Source organism: Chiloscyllium plagiosum, unplaced genomic scaffold (genome assembly GCF_037043375.1).
Source record: "Chiloscyllium plagiosum isolate Xiang-an unplaced genomic scaffold, Cpla_swu_hap1 HiC_scaffold_9, whole genome shotgun sequence".
Lineage (NCBI taxonomy): Eukaryota > Metazoa > Chordata > Chondrichthyes > Orectolobiformes > Hemiscylliidae > Chiloscyllium > Chiloscyllium plagiosum.
Window position 1 is genome coordinate 22,628,985 of NW_028270147.1, and position 7,375 is coordinate 22,636,359.

The 7,375-nt window shown below is 53.5% G+C and overlaps 1 non-coding gene across 1 annotated transcript; it reads left to right on the top strand.

Moving 5' to 3' along the window:
• Positions 1 to 6,547: 6,547 nt before the first annotated feature.
• On the top strand, positions 6,548 to 6,638 carry trnar-ucu (transfer RNA arginine (anticodon UCU)). Its single transcript is given in 2 exon segments — positions 6,548 to 6,584; positions 6,603 to 6,638. It is a non-coding gene; the product is annotated as a tRNA-Arg (tRNA).
• Positions 6,639 to 7,375: the final 737 nt, after the last annotated feature.

Consider the following 7,375-nt stretch of genomic DNA (forward strand, 5'->3'; position numbering starts at 1 on the left):
TGCTGGAGGGGCTGCACTCCTGGAGGTGCTGCATTGCTGCACTGCTGGAGGTGCAGCACTGCTGGAGGTGCTGCATTGCTGGAGGTGCTGCACACTTGTAGGTGCGGCACTGCTGGATGTGCTGCATTGCTAGGGGTGCTGCACTGCTGGAGGTACTGCTTGCTGGAGGTGCTGCACTGCTGGAGGTGCAGCACTGCTGGAGGTGCTGCACACTTGGACTTGCGGCACTGCTGGAGGTGCTGCGCTGCTGGAGTTGTGGCACTGCAGGAGGTGCTGCATTGCTGGAGGTGCGGCACTACTGGAGGCGCTGCACTGCTGGATGTGCAGCACAGCTGGAGGTGCTGCACTGCTGGAGGTTACGTAATGCTGGAGGTGCTGCATTGCTGGAGTTGCGGCACTGCAGGAGGTGCTGCATTGCTGGCGCTGCGGCACTGCTGGAGGTGCTGCACTGCTGTAGCTGCTGCACTACTGGAGGCGCTGCACTGCTGGATGTGCAGCACAGCTGGAGGTGCTGTACTACTGGAGGCGCTGCACTGCTGGAGATGCTGCACTAATGGAGGCGCTGCATTGCTGGAGGTGCTGCATTGTTGGAGGTGCTGCTCTCCTAGAGGTGCGGCACTGCTGGAGGTGCTGCACTGCTAGAGGTGCTGCATTGCTGGAGGTGCTGCACTGCTGGAGGTGCGGCACTGCTGGAGGTGCTGCATTGCTGGAGGTGCGGCACTGCTGGAGGTGCGGCACTGCTGGAGGTGCTGCATTGCTGGAGGTGCTGCACTGCTGGAGGTGCGGCACTGCTGGCGGTGCTGCATTGCTGGAGGTGCTGCACTGCTGGAGGTGCGGCACTGCTGGCGGTGCTGCATTGCTGGAGGTGCGGCACTGCTGGCGGTGCTGCATTGCTGGAGGTGCTGCACTGCTGGAGGTGCTGCACTGCTGGAGGTGCTGCATTGCTGGAGGTGCTGCACTGCTGGAGGTGCTGCATTGCTGGAGGTGCTGCACTGCTGGAGGTGCTGCACTGCTGGAGGTGCTGCATTGCTGGAGGTGCTGCACTGCTGGAGGTGCTGCTCTCCTAGAGGTGCGGCACTGCTGGAGGTGCTGCACTGCTAGAGGTGCTGCGCTGCTGAAGGTACTATATTGCTGGAGGTGCGGCACTGCTGCAGGTGCTGCACTGCTGGAGGTGCTGCACTACTGGAGGTGCTCCACTACTGGAGGCGTTGCACTGCTGGTGCTGCAGCGCAGCTGGAGGTGCTGCACTGCTGGAGGTGCTGCACTGCTGGAGGTGCTCCACTACTGGAGGCGCTGTACTGCTGGAGGTGCTGCATTGTTGGAGGTGCTGCAATGCTGGAGGTGCTGCATTGCTGGAGTGGCTGCACTCCTGGAGGTGCTGCATTGCTGCACTGCTGGAGGTGCTGCACTGCTGGAGTGGCTGCACTCCTGGAGGTGCTGCACTGCTGGAGATGCTGCACTGCTGGAGGTGCTGCATTGCTGGAGGGGCTGCACTCCTGGAGGTGCTGCATTGCTGCACTGCTGGAGGTGCAGCACTGCTGGAGGTGCTGCATTGCTGGAGGTGCTGCACACTTGTAGGTGCGGCAATGCTGGATGTGCTGCATTGCTAGGGGTGCTGCACTGCTGGAGGTACTGCTTGCTGGAGGTGCTGCACTGCTGGAGGTGCAGCACTGCTGGAGGTGCTGCACACTTGGACTTGCGGCACTGCTGGAGGTGCTGCGCTGCTGGAGTTGTGGCACTGCAGGAGGTGCTGCATTGCTGGAGGTGCGGCACTACTGGAGCGCTGCACTGCTGGATGTGCAGCACAGCTGGAGGTGCTGCACTGCTGGAGGTTATGTAATGCTGGAGGTGCTGCATTGCTGGAGTTGCGGCACTGCAGGAGGTGCTGCATTGCTGGCGGTGCGGCACTGCTGGAGGTGCTGCACTGCTGTAGCTGCTGCACTACTGGAGGCGCTGCACTGCTGGATGTGCAGCACAGCTGGAGGTGCTGCACTACTGGAGGCACTGCACTGCTGGATGTGCAGCACAGCTGGAGATGCTGCACTAATGGAGGCGCTGCATTGCTGGAGGTGCTGCATTGTTGGAGGTGCTGCTCTCCTAGAGGTGCGGCACTGCTGGAGGTGCTGCACTGCTAGAGGTGCTGCATTGCTGGAGGTGCTGCACTGCTGGATGTGCAGCACAGCTGGAGGTGCTGCACTACTGGAGGTGCTGCACTGCTGGATGTGCAGCACAGCTGGAGATGCTGCACTAATGGAGGCGCTGCATTGCTGGAGGTGCTGTAGTGCTGCCGATGCTGTGATGCTGGAGATGCTGCATTGCTGGAGGGGCTGCACTCCTGGAGGTGCTGCATTGTTGCAGGTGCTGCACTGCTGGAGGTGCTGCACTGCTGGAGGTGCTGTATTGCTGGAGGTGCTGCATTGCTGAAGAAGCTGTATTACTGGAGGTGGTGCACTGCTGGTGGTGCTGCACTGCTGGCGGTGCTGCATTGCTGGAGGTGCTGCACTGCTGGAGGTGCGGCACTGCTGGCGGTGCTGCATTGCTGGAGGTGCTGCACTGCTGGAGGTGCTGCACTGCTGGAGGTGCTGCATTGCTGGAGGTGCTGCATTGCTGGAGGTGCTGCACTGCTGGAGGTGCTGCATTGCTGGAGGTGCTGCACTGCTGGAGGTGCTGCACTGCTGGAGGTGCTGCTCTCCTAGAGGTGCGGCACTGCTGGAGGTGCTGCACTGCTGGAGGTGCTGCGCTGCTGAAGGTACTATATTGCTGGAGGTGCGGCACTGCTGCAGGTGCTGCACTGCTGGAGGTGCTGCACTACTGGAGGTGCTCCACTACTGGAGGCGTTGCACTGCTGGTGCTGCGACGCAGCTGGAGGTGCTGCACCGCTGGAGGTGCTGCACTGCTGGAGGTGCTGCACTGCTGGAGGTGCTCCACTACTGGAGGCGCTGTACTGCTGGAGGTGCTGCATTGTTGGAGGTGCTGCAATGCTGGAGGTGCTGCATTGCTGGAGTGGCTGCACTCCTGGAGGTGCTGCATTGCTGCACTGCTGGAGGTGCTGCACTGCTGGAGTGGCTGCACTCCTGGAGGTGCTGCACTGCTGGAGATGCTGCACTGCTGGAGGTGCTGCATTGCTGGAGGGGCTGCACTCCTGGAGGTGCTGCATTGCTGCACTGCTGGAGGCGCAGCACTGCTGGAGGTGCTGCATTGCTGGAGGTGCTGCACACTTGTAGGTGCGGCAATGCTGGATGTGCTGCATTGCTAGGGGTGCTGCACTGCTGGAGGTACTGCTTGCTGGAGGTGCTGCACTGCTGGAGGTGCAGCACTGCTGGAGGTGCTGCACACTTGGACTTGCGGCACTGCTGGAGGTGCTGCGCTGCTGGAGTTGTGGCACTGCAGGAGGTGCTGCATTGCTGGAGGTGCGGCACTACTGGAGGCGCTGCACTGCTGGATGTGCAGCACAGCTGGAGGTGCTGCACTGCTGGAGGTTATGTAATGCTGGAGGTGCTGCATTGCTGGAGTTGCGGCACTGCAGGAGGTGCTGCATTGCTGGCGGTGCGGCACTGCTGGAGGTGCTGCACTGCTGTAGCTGCTGCACTACTGGAGGCGCTGCACTGCTGGATGTGCAGCACAGCTGGAGGTGCTGCACTACTGGAGGCGCTGCACTGCTGGATGTGCAGCACAGCTGGAGATGCTGCACTAATGGAGGCGCTGCATTGCTGGAGGTGCTGTAGTGCTGCCGATGCTGTGATGCTGGAGATGCTGCACTGTTGGAGATGCTGCATTGCTGGAGGGGTTGCACTCCTGGAGGTGCTGCATTGTTGCAGGTGCTGCACTGCTGGAGGTGCTGCACTGCTGGAGGTGCTGCACTGCTGGAGGTGCTGTATTGCTGGAGGTGCTGCATTGCTGAAGAAGCTGTATTACTGGAGGTGGTGCACTGCTGGTGGTGTAGCACTGCTGGACGTGCTGCATTGCTGGAGGTGCTGTACTGTTGGTGGTGCTGCATTTCTGGAGGTGCTGCATTGCTGGAGGTGCTGTAATGTTGGTGGTGCTGCATTTCTGGAGGTGCGGCACTGCTGGAGGTGCTGCATTGCTGGAGATGCTGTACTGCTAGTGGTGCTGCATTGCTGGAGGTGCTGCATTGCTGGAGGTGCTGTGCTGCTGGAGGTGTGACATTGCTGGAGGTGTGACACTGCTGGAAGTGCTGTATTGCTGTAGGTGCTGTACTGCTGGAGGTGCTGCACTGCTGGAGGTGTGACATTGCTGGAGGTGCTGCATTGCTGGAGGTGCTGTGCTGCTGGAAGTGCTGCTCTCCTAGAGGTGCAGCACTGCTGCAGGAGGTGTGACACTGCTGGAAGTGTTATCCTTTGGTGGAGATGATAAGCTGATGTGCTGCCTGTCATCGAAGGTGGATGTAAAATATTTTAAAATTTTGAGAAGGAATAGCAGGGGAGAGCTCCCTGTTATTTTACCGACTCTCCCTGACCCAACATCACTGAAAACATATTACCTGGTCAGTGCTGTTTGTGCAAACTCATTGTGTCCAATTTAGCTGATGTGTTTACCTTACAATCGTCTCAACATGTCAAAAAGGACCTGATTGGGTGTAAAATGCTTTGGGATGTTATGAAAGGCATTATGTAAATACAAGTCTTACAATTAATGATGTTTTCCCTATTTCCTACAGAATTTTATTTTCTATACCCCTTGTCTGCTTTTACTGTCATAGAGATGTATAGCATGGAAACAGATCCTTTGGTCCAACTCGACCATGCCGACCAGATATCCTAAATTAATCTAATCCCATTTGCCAGCATTCGGCCCATATCCCTTTAAACCCTTCCTATTCAGATTCCCATCTAGATGCCTTTTAAATGTTGTCATGGCAGCAGCTTCCGCCACTTTCTCTGGCAGCTCATTCCATACACGCACCACACTCTACATGAAAAAGTTGTTCCTTAGGTCCCTTTTAAATCTTAAACCTATACCCTCTAGTTCTGGACTCCACTACCCTAGAGAAAAGACATTGGATATTCACCCTATGGTTATGAAGTGAATAGATAAGGTAGAAGGAGGGGAGGCTGTTTCCATTAACGGGTGAAAGCAAAACTAGGCGGCATAATGGGGAGCATACCTAGAATTGAAACATAACCAGAAGTTGCTGAGAAACCTCAGCAGGTCTGGCAGCATCTGTGAAGAGAAATCAGAGTTAACCTTTCGGGTCCGGTGACCCTTCCTCAGATCTAGGATTGAATTGAGGAGGAACTACTTCACCCAAAGGGTTGTGAATCTGGAATTCCCTGCCCGGTGAAGCAGTTTAGGCTACCTTGTTGAATCCACAACCACCTGATGAGGGAGCGGCGCTCCGAAAGCTGGTGCTTCCAATTAAACCTATTGGTCTATAACCTGGTGTTGTGTGATTTTTATCTCTGAAGTCAAGGCTTGCTTTGTAATACTCTGTTCCTGAGGAAGGGCCTGTGCCCGAAACGTCGAATCTCCTGTTCCCTGGATGCTGCCTGACCTGCTGTGCTGTTCCAGCAATAAAGTTTCAACTTTGATCTCCAGCATCTGCAGACCTCACTTTCTCCTTTGTAATACTCTCTCCAACCTCTACTGTCAGGCAGAAGGTACAGACACACACCAATAGGTTCAAGAGCAGCCTCTTCCTTGCTGTTATTAGTTAAAAATCACACAACACCAGGTTATAGTCCAACAAGTTTAATTGGAAGCACACTAGCTTTCGGAGCGACGCTCCTTCATCAGGTGATTGTGGAGGGCTCGATCGTAACACAGAATTTATAGCAAAAATTTACAGTGTGATGTAACTGAAATTATAAATTGAAGAATTGATTGTCTGTTAAGCCTTTCATCTGTTAGAAGTGAAACTATAACTGAAACTTTCATGAAAGAAGTGAAACTATCACTGTATTCTAACAGATTTTTAACTTTGTACACCCCAGTTCAACACCGGCATCTCCGAATCATTGCTGTTATTAGACTGTGGAATGGACCAGGTAAAAACAATGACTGCAGATGCTGGAAACCAGATTCTGGATTAGTGGTGCTGGAGGAGCACAGCAGTTCAGACCACTCTAATTTCAATCTAATGCTGATCTTACTTTTGTGCACCTCCTGTTCAGTCTCGCCTTACTCTGTGTAAGCAAACTATGAACTGTATGACCTTGTGTTATGATCTGCCTGCACTGCTTACAAAACAAAATTTTTCACTGTACTTAGGTACATAAGACAACAATAAATCAAAGTCTTGATTCAAGGGAAAGGTCTCTGATATAAACTATCAGTGCCATTGCAATTTCAAACAGCCTTTTGTTTCACTTTCCCATTAGTTTTTGAGCTAAAGCTGCAGAGAGAGAAAAGGGACATCTAAAATTAAATGCAACTCTTGGCATCAGCTGAATGCATCTTGTTGCAAAGTAAATCGAGCAGCGATACAGTCAGAATGTTACAATGAATTGTGACATCACATTCTAATTGTGAAAATGAAACTTCTCAGCAGTTTGGTGTCATGTTGAGCTTCGGGGCAAATCCAACAGGTGGCTCCGTGGCGCAATGGATAGCGCATTGGACTTCTAGACTGAAAGCTGTGAGGCATTCAAAGGTTCCGGGTTCGAGTCCCGGCGGAGTCGTTCTCTTTAGTTTTAAAATCTCAAAATAAAAGCTTCGCTTCCAATTCAAACCGGGACCGAGTAACTAGAAACCGAGCGTCGCTTCGGTATTTTAGACGGGGAGAGAAGTCCCCGAGAGTTACTACCCGTTGCAGAATCGAAGGCAAATGGCAGCCTGAAAGTTGGGCTGTGGGGGAAAAAGACGTGCGAACGAAACGGCAACAAAACAGCCCTTCGCCCGCTTTGAAATGAAGGTGGTTCGCGAAACCTCACTGTTGGAGACGGTGAATGTTTTCAGAAATCATCGAGCGGATCCTAAACTGTGACTTTGTAAAGCACAAAACCGCCCCTTTTACCAGTTTTACTCTCGCTTGTATTGCAATAAGTCTGGACGAAATCTGATAAATGTAATAACCTGGACATTTCATGGGCACAAAGTTAAAAAGCACACAATTTCATGTGTATGCAGGGCACATTATAAATCTGGCTTCACTGCGGATCCATCACTTACTGTGATGCACATGCCCTGAGGGAACAAATAATGATTTCACTCCGGAAATTGGATCCTCTCCAAATTCCAGTTCCCGGACTGGTGATAGAGCTTATTCCGCTCATCTCTTCCCATTTAGTGAAACAGCCCTAAAGTTTCCATTAAATACCTAATTGCTGGTCGGAAAAGGAACCCCTCGGCTGCAAGTTTTGCGAATGATGTGTATAGGACAATTCAATTTATTTCAATTATGCTAATACACCTCAGA